The 16139-nt window shown below is 37.9% G+C and overlaps 1 protein-coding gene across 2 annotated transcripts in view; it reads right to left on the bottom strand.

The window, feature by feature from the left end:
• The window catches only part of PHYHIPL (phytanoyl-CoA 2-hydroxylase interacting protein like), a 37709-nt gene that overhangs the window by 20676 nt on the left and 894 nt on the right, over positions 1-16139 (bottom strand). The window lies entirely within an intron of this gene.

The following is a 16139-nucleotide window of genomic DNA, read 5'->3' as shown; positions in this document are numbered from 1 at the left end:
AAATCTTCTAAAATCCTCTAAATCTTCCCCTCATTTCCTCCCCATGTCTGATACTACCGTTGTGCATTTTCTAGTAAGGTAACGTGCACTCTGTCCGAAATTTTAAAAAATACTTTTGAAAATAAAGCATTACTTATTTATAACTATTACATGTATATCTATATTGACCGAGTGTTTTTGAAATGTTCATATACATTCAGATTCTCTTGTTATTTGGTTTTAACTCAAGGCTTAATTTGTCTGTTTCCTACTAATCTACACTATTGACTTCAGCAGGAATATTCCACATTGCAAAACAAAGAGAACAAAACTAGACTCTGCAAGCACGCTTGTGCCTTTAGTACAGCAGTCTTCTTCAGCAGAGAGGGTACCCCAAAACTGTGCCTATATAAAGCACCGAGCAATCTCCAGATTGTCTAGCTTCTGTATTAAAGAATTTCTCTCAGCCTCTTACAAAGGACTCAATTCTTCCGCCATCTCACATGGAGAACAAATGTACTCTACAAGTGGTCCCACGATTCAAATCAGGAGCAGACCAGTATCTCAGACCTGCCACTGACAGCAACAAATGTGCAGGCTCTTAGTTCCCACCGAGCAGTGCCCCTCTCTCTCCCAAGCCTCGTTTCTCACTGCCTGCTGTCAACTACAGGACTGAAACCTTGTTCTGCAAGCAGCCTCTCATTTCACGAAGACGGCTCAGAGACTCAATTGCTACCTGACAGGAGGTGTAGTACAGCAACTGAAGGACAGTGTATAATGAAAGAAAAGCATTCAGCAGAGTCTTGAAGGTTTGCCGTTCGCTTGAATACTAACTCAACTGAGATACTCATTTGCCCTTAGCAAAAGCACTTGACTATCATGTATTTTGAGATCTTGTGCAGATGGGACTTCAGGGGTTTAGTTTCCTGGAACGTGGATAAGTATGTTTTCCACTAACATCAATGGGAATACACATTGCAAGCGTGGCAAACCTGACAGCTAGTAGTAGCAAATAAAGAGCTACACTGGTATATTTTGCAGTACGACTATGCCATCAGGGCTCTGGTTGACAGCTCGAGCATTCTCTGAGTGGACACTGAATGCAACATTAGGTTGAACAGGAAATTAAGTTTATCTGTACAGAGAAGATTACTATAATTAGTAAGCAGAAATCAAATAGTCCCATTATAACATTTCTGTGGAATATAAATTTCGGCTTACATACAAAATTCTCAAGAGTGGATTTGTTGGGCCATATGTACTCCTTCAAAGTTAAAGATAATAAACCCCAAACATTTCTTTGCTTCTTAAAAATGACAGTAGATACAGTATCAAGGAAAAAGCAGGAACACCATTCACTCCTGCCATAAGACCATGGATGTCTGTGGAATTACACCTGGACTAAATTTTATACAAAAGATGCATCCTTTAATTCAACAGCAAAGGCTACTGTCCAGAATTTTATACATATGACTTGCAATGATGCTTATGTGCAATACCAGTATGATGTACTACTATGGAAATCACTGATACTCTTACTATGCTAAGAAAGGAGAAAATACTAACAAAGACCAACATAAGCCTTGAGCGGTTAGTCCCCTCAGGCTCACTTTGCATTCAGTGAAGAAAGGCAGTTTCCTAAATTGGATAATCTGAGTACCTACAGTTAGCTCTCACATTTAACTTTGCCCTGGAGGAGTCTAATTCTTTTCAGATACTAGAGAGGGAGGTCAGAGAAGTTAAGAGCTAGCTGAAGTTAGCTTTTGTAATTATTTCCTAAATTACATTCGTCAGTTCTCATGATTCTCATGATGCAACAGCAACCTCTGATAATTTGCAAGACTCCCACTAAAAAGAAACAAAAAAAAGAACACTGGGGAAAAAAGTATTACACTACAGCCAATTTCTGAACTCCCATAGCAAAGAAATCTACATCTCACCGACTCAGAAATATCCTCTGGACTGATACTTTAAAAGAGAGAAACTTTTCAATAATAATTTCTCTGAATTTCTGTGTCAAATACTTCAGAGTTTTTCACTTATCCCCACAATATTTTTTCTGAAAGCATTAATAGGGTCAAACATCTCAGGACCATTTAAGCTTGAATGTGGATGAATTTATATCTTGCTAACTGCAATTATAGCTAAATTATTTAATAACTGTAATTTAATTAATTTTAATTAAAAATAAATAATGCACTCAATTGCATCATTAAACAAATTTCTCAAAACAATTGTTTCCTCTTTTGTTATTACCATAAAGAAAATTCAGATGTATCACTGTGAGTTATATAACTCTCTTGTTACCAGCCAGTTCTTCCAATTCAGTGCCAATTCTTCCTTTGATTTTTGACCCCTCCTTACTTGAAGCAAAAATTTAAGTAACATTTGGTAACATCTTCAGAAATACCTAAATGATTTAGACGAGTCTTACTGAAATCAACGGGATTTAAGCTGAGTTACTTGAGGGCTTCTGAAAACTTGACTGCAAATATCTCACAATTCATACCTATGGCTGAAAGTGAATTGTGGAGGCACACGAGTTTCACAAACCCAAAGCATAAGACAAAACCTGGCTGAAAATCTGATCAGCAAAACTTTGTGCGATGGCTAATATGGCAAGGCTGACCTTATTCTTTCACTAAGATTAAATTCTTATTGGGTGTCCTGATGTCTTGAAAGTATTTAGCATTTATACTTTACTCATTTGAAACAAAACCACATTTTCAGAATGTCAATAGCAGCCAAAAACCTAGACTTTCTGATAGACTGAGTACTAAAATGGAAATAGATGCAAGTCTCTGTTGATACAATTACACCTTTTTAGAGTTTCCCTTACTCCTTACGGATATTTTTTGGAAGAAAATTTTTATGAAAACTGGATGCCTCTATGCTTCTATAAAGTACTTGGTGTTCCACAAGGCTGGGCCCCTATTACCTAATTTTTCCTCTTTCCTTTTCGTGTTTTTTATTACACGTAAGTTGAGGAGTGTTAATTCAGTAAAATGTTAAGCTAAATACACATATGTGCACGCAAAATCTAATTTTCACTGTGTTAAAAAATATATGGGAAATTATTAAAAAGGAGGAATTTCATTATCAGATAAAAATATGCAACTGGAAGGTTGTGAATAATCATGTGGGTACACATTTCTTCACTAAGGACCGGGAAAACTGTAAGACACTAAGAAAACACTTAGCCCAGAAGATTAAATTGACGTGCCATCATGCCTACTTTTCCCCTTATCTAAGATATGCAGATCTACTACCATGCCCTAAGGACTGACCAAATCTTTGTGGTAGAGAGCTGAGGAGACATGGTGGGATCTCCTTTTATGACCCATGAATATCAAAAGCAAGTAAACTGAATTGGCCAGATAAGCTGAGACTGAGTGCAAATAACACCACCAAACGTCAGGATCTTGTTCCTCATCCTGTCTGCTGACTCATGTATGCAAAAAGATTTATACCGATATACTGTTCCCACTAAAGTTCTCTTAGACTGCTTATACTAAAGATGTGGTTGTATTTTTTCACTGTACCTTGTCAAGTTGAAGCTAAACAAGCTTCTCTGCAACCTTCTATGGAATGAGAATCGCAGTGTGGCAAAAATAGCTACAGCTGCATTACAACTCCTACTGGCACACCATTTGTTTTCATGCCCCTGACCGTCAGAGCTAGCCTAGTGCAATTCAACCTTCTTGAAATCAACCAGGACATTATAGTAGACCACAAACACTAAGCCACCACAGTATTTACTACTAATTAAAGTAATGCTCCCATTTTGTTCAGCACAGCAAGCTTATAGTACATGGGTGGTAAGTGGCTCTTCTCAGCATGTGTTGACTGCAAGATGCATTTTAAAAACAAATTTTAATTAAAATGAGCATTTCTCAGCTGCTGAAAGGGAAAGAAGGGATGTAAAAGGCTCTAAACCATCTTCTAGCTTAATTTAAATGTCATTTAAAAATTAAAATGAACTTTACAGCCACTTACATATACTAGAATTTGCGTATAATGCATACCTTCAGTTATACGGAATTCCAGACTTTGAAAGCAAGTAACTACATCAGAAACACTACTATAAAAGCAGATCCAATTTATCACATGTACCTTATTCATTTAGCAGGAGAAGCCTGCATTGTCAGGTATCTATGCATCCTTATGAAATTCTGACCATACTTCAGACCGCACTCAGACCCATTTTGTGGTGTATTTTCAGAAGGATGCTATCTCAGTATTGTTTTACTGAAAAACAGGGAGTGACATTTTTCAGCAGACTCCTACCCTGCTGATTACTAAATGGGCAGATTCTGGAGCAGGAAGGGATGTGGAGCTTCTTATGGCATGTTTTTTCTCTTCTGATGAATAAACAAGTACAGCTGCCTCTGAGACTGTGGACCTGCCTATGTCTCCATGACTAACAACAAAAGAAAACAGATCTCATGGATGAAGGCACTGACTGTATGACCCTGGACAAGTTGCGTGGGTCCAGATTCCGATCCAAGTTACACTGCTCTGGGTCACTGGTCTAATTGCTCCAATGCTCTCCATCTAACACAGTGTAACTGAGGGCAAAGCATTGGCCTTAATCTTCTACTGCTTTTAATATTAACTGTATATTAGAGAAGTGAGTGGCCTTTCATGATTTGTGCTTTCACATGTCACTAAACAAAAGAGAGACAAACACTTTCATTTTAGTTTATTACTATGAACCTCACGCTCATACTTGTTTACCTCATTCTTATTTGGCTGGCAACAACTTGTGCCATTTATTGCAGCTGTGTCTTAATCAAAACCAAAAATGTGTTCTCTACTTCAAGTTAAGTCATGTGAGTTCAAATCCAGCAAGGAGAGGCAGCCTTGTATTCACATGAGCTTTAATTTGACCTGCCAGCTTGTCTGAAAACTGCAACTGCCTTGACTGCACAAGGATTTTTATTTAAGACCCACTTTTCTTTCAAGCAAAGGGAAGCGCAGAAAGAAAGGCAAAACTCGTCACTTGAAGGGCAGCAGAGAGAACGCAAGGCTGGGGAACACAATTTTACTAAGCATTTTTCTTGAGAAAGTAGGGTGCTCAGCATGAGTGGGCTTTTGTAACTCACTGGATACCCTGGCAGTCTGCAGCATGAATGAGCATTTCTTTACTTCAGCGCACTGGTAATTGCTGTGTGCTTTTCACACAGATCTCTTGTGAGGAATAGGATTTGGCTCTGGTTTACACCAGTTTGTGCTTTTTAACTGTGATTTGAAATGTATTACATATTCACAATAGTTCAGGAAATTCTACTCTGTAACTTGCGCTGTTTTTTTTAATTTAATTTTTATGCAGGTTTCAGACCTCTCAGGCCCAGACAAATAAAGGATAGAGGGGTTTTGAGAGCCTTTTTCGGCAGGAGCTGGAGTTCTTCTGTTTTATTTCATTTTTAGCTGGTTTCCTAGGGCAACCAAACATAGTCAAGGTCTTTGGATGTGGGTCTGTCACTGGTTGACTGTTACTAACTTTTGAACCTCTGACAAGAGTAGAGAGCTCATAGATAACTTCGGTTGCGGCCAGTTTCATTAAGGTAGGCAAGCATGCAGAAATGAGAGAGGGCCCTGTTAAACACTCCCTTATCAAGGGGAAGGCTACAATGAGTTCAAGCTTTTCACAGATAGTAGAATATACAAATGACATAGCTATGAATACTGTAATCAAAAGAAATCTTTAAGCAGAGTTTTCACCACGTTAGAATTCATCCCTCACTCAGACACGGTATAGCATATAGACTGTGTGCATTTATTAAAAGTCTTGACTCCAGCTCATCATTTTCCTGTCCTGATGCCGTTTGTAACAGATCTCTCATGTAGATTCTCTAATGAAGATTGTCTAATGAAGAAGAGAAAATTCAAACTGAAGCTTTGATGTAATTAAGTTAAAAAGAAACCTATAACAATTCTGAACCATTGGATTCAAATCCATTGGAATGCCATGGTCCTTAATAGTTCGAGAATTATTTTTTAAAAAGCACAGCTCAGTTGGATACTTTAAATAGTTTCTGTTACAAAGTCTTCTGTAGTCTTATCATTCAAGCTATCAAACAGTCATTGGATCATAACAAGTGATCAATCATGATCATGGTAAGACAAAATTGAATTATTACCTATAGAGGAATAGCTGCACAACCTACTACAAATTCACTAAGCCAACCCAACAAGTCCCCTTGGGTATGTTACTTAAAAATAATTCATATTTAGATTCGGTTTTCATCTTTTGGATTTACAGCATTTAAAAGCATCTCAAGTAATGCTTTCCAACTCACACTCCCTACTATATGAGCTAAATGTAACAAGCATACTAAGATATACTGAAGAATTTAGTTTCACTGTATGGCTTCCATCTGAAGCACTGCACACTTGCATTAGGGCTGACAGCCTCACCAGACAGCCTAGGTGGTTTGCTGGTGGTTTGCTCAAGGAAGCAACCCAGAAACCAGCTGAGTATTACAGAATACACAAAACTAGAAGGAGGAGAATCAGTATTTTATTTTTTCACATACGGGACCTGATTCTGTCTTCCCTGCACTTGTACAGTTATGAGAAAGCACAGAGTACTAGACGTATTCCTACTGCACAGGTCGTGCTGGAGCACCTGGCTACCTGATGCGTCACAAAACTTGAAATTAAACTCTCATACTCTAGAAAGGCTGCTATGCTCAGATCCCTGTAAATCAAGTATGATTTAAGAACTCCATGCTACCTAAACAGAGTGACAAAGTGAAGTATAGAAGCAACATATTCAATGGGTCGAGGTTCCAAAGCATGATACAAAGCAGTTCACAGACAAAGGAAACAAAGAAATGTACCTGGGGGGGGGGGGGGGGGGGGGGAGAGAAAGTAACCTCTACACATGGGCAGAGGTGAGACAATCCCAATAAATTGCATGTGAAGTCTTACTGCTCAAATCTGTCCTTTCATGAAGGGTAAGGTGGTAGCTCTGTCACCAGAGAACAGGTAACACCGGCTAGCATGTTGCACACAAGAGGGACAGAACTTCTCTGTGATGTAATGGATTCAGTGAGCAGATAGGCTTGGGGATTTTCAATTCCTGTGATTAGAGATATGCCTTGAAATTATATTGATAGTGTAAAGGCTAGAAATTTGTTCAGAAACATTAGAGCTCTGAAAGCCACATGTTTACTACTGAGCATTTATATTAAATTACCAGCATAAATTCCATCATAAAAGTGTAAGTGCATAATATTTACTTTATGTCATCAGATGCACCTTAGCAGCATTAAAATACAACCTGCTGCACACTCTGTTCTTAATTTTATCCCTTAGTTTATATAAATTCATGTATAATTTCCCTTTACATAAGTTGGATTAAAAGGACCAACGACACAGCATGAATCACTCCACTGATACTTGTATGCTAGTACTTATGGCTCACCAAGATTGAAAGAGCCTTTTAACATCTTTTTATCCTGTTGATTTCGAAGTCCGTATGTCTTCAACTAAGAGTAGACATAGAAGTGAACTGCAAAAAAACCCAGAGTAATCTTTTAAAAATGTTATTTCTAGCCCAAAACTAAAGATAGATGAAATCCAGACAAACTGCAACTTAAAGAGAGATATTCCAAATTAGATGCCTATCTGTATGAAATAAGATAGAATACACATAACAAAAGTTAGGAAAATACAGTAGTTGTAAGATCTTAATCATGCTGCGTTACGAACGCAAATTTGTTTTTGCACAAATTCTTATTGAAGCCAATGGAACAGCTCAGGAATAAATTTATGGGATGCTTCTGACAATTGCAAACTGCAGAATTCTCCTAATGAGAGTGCATTGATATACAAAGCTTAACATGGGAATTCCTCAAACTATGCTTCTGCTAGAGCTGCCAGCTGTGTCTGACTTAACAGCATTGGAGAAATAAACTCCAGGTGCCACTCCATACTTGGAACTAAGAAAAAGTGCAACTCTGATAATACTTTCTGTCATTCTGCAGGAATGAAGGAGTAACACCACACTAGTTTTCAGGTTTCCCCTTTTTGGCAGCCGCTAGAACTGTCAAGGCTCAGAGAAACTGTTGTTAGGTTATAAAAACAGTACAGCTAATCATTGTTTTTGAAAACATCCATGCAAAACAGTGTGTTCATTCAAGCATAAATAAAACAAGAACACTCTGTAAAAACAGTAAAATAAAATTTGATTAATGATTCAACTACAAATACCACTGTGAAAACTGATCCAGCTACAAACACTACAACAAATTCTAACCTAACCTTCTGTGCTGAAGGAAACATTTTCAAGGTCAAATAAAGGATGCTCCACTGTATAACAAAACCTAGTGTGGAAACCACAGGAAGTGATCCTGGCGCAGAGCTTTCTTTAGTTCCAACCTCATAAACATTGTATTTGTTCATACTTTCCTATAGCAGTGACACATTTTATACATGTATCATGTATTGACAATGTTAGTACTATTTTTTCAGACATGTTTATAAATTTTTGAAGAAAGTAGCCTCCAAGTAAAATGCTTGAAACTTCTATCAAAAAAGACAAGAAAACATAGTGGATGTTTCTGGGCTGTGTTCAGCCAGAATTAAATATAGCCTTCTGGGTCACATAAAGCACAAAAGGCCATGCATGCTGGCAGCACGGCAGACACACCTACTGTACCAAGCGGACTAAGGAAAACAGACCCAGACTGTAAGGACTTTCAAAGATTACCTCCTCAATTGTGGTTAAAGATGCTGGCACTACTTCAGCAACACAAAGGGAACTGAAAACTACCTTATTCAGAAAAGCTGGGGCCTCCAAACCTGCTATATAGAGGCCATGAATAATAAAAGGTGGAGGAAATTACAAGGAATGGGTAAAGGAGGAGATCTTTCTAGATTTTGGAGGAAAAAAATGGAAAATTAATGAGGCAGAGAAGTCCCAGAAGGAAAACCCAAGGTCAGGAAGATAAGCTTCAGCAAGCCTTTAGAGACAATTGAACACAACAATGCCTGACTGGAACCCATTCAAAAATGAATGACAAAATACTAGAGAACTCTAAATAAGAATGTGATATAGTCTCTCCTCCCCTCACCTTACATGACAAAAACAATATTCTGCTTGTTCTAGCAGCTATGGCTCTGGGACCAGGGACCTCACTGGAAAGCTGCTGTAAAAGCTGAAGTGGCCTGTAGGGCAGACTCTGATGTAGATTATACAGGCATAACTGCAGGGTAAATAGCGAATCGGGAGAAGCGAGCTCAGAACACAGCTTACTAGAGGTGGCAGAGCCATCAGATTAGTAGGCTGAGAATAAAATTGCTACATCTAGTTTAAGGTGGAAAATGAAACAGATGGAAGAGGACACTAATGGCTTAACTCTTACTCAAGAAAAACAGGGTTTGCCTTTGAGATTTGTGGAAAACAAATGAAATTTTAAGTGAGGGGTTGGCTTGGCATTCCTGCTTCTCAGATGCTGGAGGGAGTAGAATTTCTCTTCTCTAAATGATTCCTCCTGCCATTGTACTTATTAAGAACTACTGATCTGCAGGGCTGAACATCGGCTGGCAGAGATGAGACTGATACATGGCAAAACAGGTAAGGAGTTCAGGTGTCTACTGGGCTACCATAGAGCCTGTGGCAAGTTCCAGGCTAAATAAGGATCTTTATGAATGACCTGGAAAGAGAGAGCACATTTCCGTATTGCAGACAACATTAAAATAGAAGGAGCCGCAAGCACAAGATGGCTTAGAAACATAGGCAGAAAGTGATAAAATGGATTCTGTAACAGAATAAATAAAAGAGTGTGTCTGGGAACTATAATCTGAAACAAACACAAAGAAGAAGGGACATACATGGGAGACAGTAATGTTTAAAAAGCCTTAATTATAACAATGAGTAGAAACTAACTACAAAACCCACATTATATATTTGAGTTTCAACCTAGCAATATCAGCGTATAGCACTGGGAGAGAACAGTGCTTCTGTATCTGAATCTGGCATAATTACACATCAAGCATTTCAGTTGCTTTATAAAGGATCTAGAAAAGTTTCAGTGAAGAATAATTGAATCAATAGGGGCACAAACAGAATTTGTGCAATAAATAAGCAAGATTTAAATAGCTAATAATGTATAACTTGGTCACTGCCAGTTAAAGTAGTTAATAATCAATTACGCAGATTTGAGTGGCATAAAGCTCTAAAAGGAGATGAGGAGGGAAGAAGAAGGAAGGAAAATAACTCTAAAAATTAAAGAATGTAAAGGGCTCCATCCCTTCTTGACACAGGGATGTTGAATAGCCAGTTTCTAGCAAAGCCTTGCTAGTTATTAGTGGCATCATTGCTTATGATATAAAACAAGACAGGATAAAATACTTGCAATGGTGAGCCGAAGTGAAAGACATAAGCAAAACATTAGTTTTCTTCTCTCCCACAATTCTAAAGATCATTTATGAAGACTTTAAAATAGTTGCTTGGCTCCATTTAGTATTTTTCTGTGTCCTAACAGTAAGGAATATTACATGTGAAAATCTTAAGTCTCTGGCAAGAATGGAAAGCTAAAACCATAATAAGTATTTTTCTTTGCCACAAGAGAGCTTTTGGAGCTACATACTAGATTTTAGCTCCTACCTGAAGCAGCATTACTGCTTGCCACAAAAAAAAATTCGCTATTTTAAAGTTCAGCCAGGTTAGATGAAATTTTATGGAAGAAATACAGTTCTTAGTTGGCCACTCCATCATTCAAACCCTAGCGAAGTGATGCAGTTTGCGTTTTGAAGAGAGAGAATTTAAATCTCCAAACTTGCAGTTGGGGAGAGGAATAAGATCAATAATAAACATGCCTCTGAATTTTGTGTCCTATCAAAATATCACAGTTACAAGCACCTCTCTATTACGCTGGATACAAAAATATGAATTGTTTATTCCAGTGCTTAGAACTCTCATAGTTTTAAAAAAACCAAACAACTATGCAAGTCCAACCATTCAGGACACTAAGAATTACTGCGAAATTTGGATCTCTCAGTTGCCCTTCGTGTGGGAGTCTACCTAGAAATTCAATTTTTCCCCTACCTCTGAGACTTACAGGATAACATTTCAGAAATAGCAGTGATACTGCTCCATAATGCCAAAAAAGAGATTTGAAGAATGCATCCAGAGACTGGATGATGCCACTTTATCCCTTCTGTTTGAAAGGCAAGTATGTACATGATATGGCCGTGAAAACTCTCATTTACAAACTCCAGAAATATCTTTCAGAATGCTCCAATAAATCCAGCATAATAATAAACTTCTGAAATAAACAAGAAAACATGAGACATCCTCAAATAACATGGAAAGCCAAAGATGAAAGTTGTTTACATAAGACAGAAATGACATCTTAGCTTGTATGATGTAATGCTTTTATACAAGCTTGTTAGACTAAACAATTTTGATGGTGTCAAGTGTTTGGAAGGTGGTGAAATTGATTTATGCAACTGAAACTGGCCAAGACACCAATTCTGGTTCTGATCCTGATACTCAAATACTATTTTCAAGTATATGAAGCGAACACAGAAAAAAAATTTTAAAAGTACTTCAGTGAGATTGTATAGTGTAAGCCATCAATAGTTAGAAAACATCAGAATGACGCATACTTGAATAACCTTAAATTTGCCCTTTGTTTGTTCACATTATGATATAGTCTTTAACTGCATGATTACATACTTTTTTCCACATAAATTCTGACTCATTCAGCATACATAATGAATAGTGTGTACATAATGAACTATTTTTCTTGTAACAGCTATTTGCTATTGTTCAATGTGTAGTCCCAGGACTTATTTGCTACACATTATTCAAATTCTGCTCTGAAGACAAAATTATGAATTTCATCATGGGTTTTTACATGCACCTCATGGGTTTTCCAGCTACTACAGTGCCTGGCTGCTTAACAAACATTTGTTAGTTTATTTTGAAAACATGTCTGTGAGGGAGGCAATACTACTGCTTCCATTTTGCACATGGAAAACTGAGGCACAGAGAAGTTAAAAGATGGTTACTACATTCCAGTGCCTATTTAAGGTGGTTAACATCTCTTTCCTCAAAGCAGTTAGCATTGTGCTTTGTACGCTCAAAGTCCTACTCTCACTGAAGTCAGCTGCAGCTGTTGACTCTCAGTACCCCTGAAGTCCTGACACCATGGTACCAGGATCAAGCACCCACAAAAGGAGAAACACAACAAGTAACAAACCCCTTTGAAAAGTAGGTAGCTCTTGCTCAGTTTCATGCAGAAAGTCTGGAACAGACTCCAAGTTAGAACTGAATTTCTCTCTCCATTCTTTCTTCCTCCACCTTGTTTACAACATGCCATTCAACATCCCCAGTATTCACTGCACAACATTAAACATCCCACCACCACACCGGTTCTGCACAGAGGACCGAACTTTCACCATTTCCTAGCTTTGAGTGCTCAACTCGGTAACCTCAATAACCTATTGTATGTCTGCAATTTCTTACGTTTTACAAAATGGCAACTAAAAAAAAGATTAAAAATCTACTTGTGGCCTCATATCAATTCTCATACGGGTAACCTGCAGTGCTGGAATATTTAGGTGCACAGCAACAGGCACAGATGCTACCATTTGAGCTAACGGGCCAACCATCAGCCCTACCAGACTGCCATCCTTCACACACATATGCACTGAAAACAGATGTCGTGCTTTGCCAGTGGATTTTAGACCTCTTTGCTGGCAAATGAACAAGGAGAATTTGGTATCCTGGGGTTGTGTGTGGCTTTGGAAGATGGCACATGCTGATACACACTGACCTTTCTCTGGCTGTCACACCAAAACATGGCCACTTCTGCCCTGTTCCTTGAACTTGTTCCTGTCCCACCCCTTCTTCTACTCCCCAGTCACACTTCAAAAATCCTGTTCTTCATTCCTAAGAAGTCCTTTCAGTCCCAGTCTCTTTGCCCAGCAAGTCCTAGTTCTATTTCTTTACTCCTAACCTCTGTGGTCCAAACTGCCCAGTCCCCCCCTCCACATTCTTGTACTTTCTGTCTCTTCTTTGCAGACAGGTCTCCAGGTTTGCTCTTCACAGGTTCCCAATTCTCATTCCATCCTCATTCATCCAATTAATCTAATCTGGGTGAACGGCCCTTCATCTTTTTTCCCAGTTTTACTTCCCCGGGTACCCTGCCTGATTTTCGATTACCTCCCTTGCTCCTTCATCTTCTTATCCTATTCTCATTGCCCACTTCTGCCTTCCCATTTAATCTAATCCTCACAAACATCCTCAGCTTCTAAGTCTTTCCTGTTCTTCCATCCTTGACCAGCCACTGCCTCAGTCTCTATTAGCACCAAGCCCATGTGCCTTCTGGACCAGTTTTCTTGCCCCTCTCCCTAGTCCATGTCTCTCAAGTTCCAACATCCTCGTTGAAGGATGTTGCAACAAATTTTCTCCTTTCTGCGTTCTGATAGGCGTCTTCCGCTTTCCAGCTGTCTATGTCAACCATAAGAGCACAGAAAGCAGACGACAGCGTCGCTGCTCTCACTCTGGCAGGACCCCGGCAGCTGAAGTGCAGTATCTGTAGGGGGAGCGCTGCACAACCACAACGTGGAGCTTCAGGAAATTCAGCTGCTAAAATCTAAGACTGTTCTACCAAGTCTGTGAAAAGTACAGTTTTTTCAAAGGCTTATGATTTTCTGAAGTTAGATATATTTTCATAGAATTGGTCTGCTCATGACACAAAGGTCTACTAAAGGTTTAATCCCTAGGTAGGGCTAATGCAAATTTTACAGAAAGGTCACCAGAAATTTTAGCACAGATTAAACATTCTTTCCTGGCCTGCATTTACAGAAATATGGCTGCAATGTTCAAATACGGCAAAGGAAAATAACAAATGATACACTTTCTCCTATACACAAAGTGAGTTCAGCAGAGTTCTAAGGAACTACACATTAGACTGTATAATAGACTAATACTAAGCTGTGCTAGCAGACCCACCTAAAATAGTAAGAAAAAATAATGCAAGATACATTTGTAAAATACAGAGAAGGCTGAAAATAAGAGCTGATAATTGGCTTTATAACGTTGCATTCACTTTAAACCAAATCTTAGCAGGTGTTTTTATTAAAAAAAAAATAATCTCCAAAATGCATACATGTGTTTTCTTTTATTTGACTTTTTAAAGTTTTCTAAATGATCTTGATTCATTAAGAGAGATGACAATGCTTGCAAAAAACCACTGGAAAAAAACCAGAAAAAAATCTAAAAAGATATGAATTGTGTGATATTATTAATTGCTCACTTCAATTCCTGGATTTCTGGCTCCTGCATATACCTCCATAGGAGGTATAACCCAGTTTTCTGAATACAAAATGTTTCAATATTAATTCCCTCATCTTAGAAAACAAGAAAAATATTCTGTTATCTGCATAAATATTCCATTATTGCTTATGTTTATACTGCAGCATTGCCTGCAATTCCAAACTAAGTGTACTGCAGAATTTATCATAGTTGGATATGTAATGTTATCACTTCATTGGTTGCCTTTACAGTTACTACAGCTTAGAGATCAAGGACATCTTCAAAATACGAAAATCTAGCATATTTTTAATTCACTACGGGTAATATATTGATACCTATCACAAAAATTTTATTAACTCCAGTGATGCCAACATATCACATTAAGAACTATGTCTTTTACAATAAAGATACCCTAAAATAAATTGTAAATATTTATAATATAAATGCACTAACTAAACCCATGTACATAATTAGGGATCTAAACGTGTTGCATATACATTTGCATGCTTAGCTAGAAAGATCAATGCTCTAACCTTTGCTTGCTTGTTTTTACGTTCCCATTAAAACAAGCTTTTTGACACATAAGTGCCACCTGTAGGAAATACTGAAGTATGCTCAAGTGCAGTCTTGTGCCAAATTAAGCATGGAGTTGCATATTTTACATGCCCAGTATAGGTGCCTCCTTCAGAAATTCAACCATGTATTGTAGGAAGCAATGACCCTGTATGATAGTGGCTTACTTGATGAAGATTAGTTTGTAAAGCCTACAGGATCTACAGGAAAGTTGTTGTTTTCCAGTGAAGCCTATTCAAAAAGGATTTAAAATTAAAAATACTACATTTTTCCATTTGCTTGTCTGTATGACGCTATTCCATAGCAATCGAGCAGTCCTTAAGAAGAGTATGTTGAGCCAAACAGAGTCTGCAATGATTAACATGGAGTACTTCACTACAATTACTTGGGGTAGACAAATATGAAGGATTGCATAATTTATCTATTTTCATTTCTCTCTAGTATTAATAAAAAGAAATATACGTGAAAAAGTGTTTTAACAACAGAATGGTCCAGCCTCCACAACTATAAACGTAGTTCAGTTTCTCTAGGCAGAGTTAGGCATGAGTGGATGGAACTGCATATTATATCTTGATTCAAACATAAAAAAATTCAAAGAATTTCCAATGCAGCTATAAAAGTAATTACTGAAAAGACTTTTCAATGCTTGTCAATTTCTTGAATACTTCAAGAAAAATAAAGACCTTGGAAAAATCCAGCATTTAAAATATTAAGTCTGCATAGGTCAAAAAAGTGAAGTATTTCATCACAACTGTTTTGTAAAAAAATAACTGAGAAAGCTGGACTGCCTCTTTCCATAGCCATCACCTATAACAATTATGCTCCAAAAATACACTCACAACAGGCAAATAGTTTCATTAATTCAGCTGTACCATTCACTGACACAGTATCTCCATTTCTCGGTATATTTACCAGGTAAGATATATTCCACACCCAAAGCACATTTTGCATCAAAAAATGAGAAGTTATTTTTGATAATTCAATGTCAAATGAGAAGATGAGAATAATCTGGTATATGAACACAAATTATATGCCACTCCTCAAGAAAATATTTTTTCATTGTTTGGCTATCAGTTTCTCTGTTCAGTTTTGTCAGTCATAGTTGTGCATAAATGATACTACTCTCTTCTACCGTAGTCAGCTTTCAGTGTTGTTTTAAGCACGTAAATTTGTTTCGGCTGTCCCTCATCACCACCTCACATTTATCCGGTTGCTTCGACCCAAATAATCTTCCATATCCGCACCTGCAACTCTAAAACCAAACTTCATCTGTTCGCCGGTCCAGCCGCGCCTTCCACGGCGGAGACCA

The sequence above is a fragment of the Aptenodytes forsteri genome, unplaced genomic scaffold, assembly GCF_000699145.1.
Source record: "Aptenodytes forsteri isolate BGI_AS27 unplaced genomic scaffold, ASM69914v1 Scaffold349, whole genome shotgun sequence".
Taxonomy (NCBI): Eukaryota; Metazoa; Chordata; class Aves; order Sphenisciformes; family Spheniscidae; genus Aptenodytes; species Aptenodytes forsteri.
Note: the sequence above shows the minus strand (reverse complement) of the source record. Positions and strands in the feature narration are given on the sequence as shown.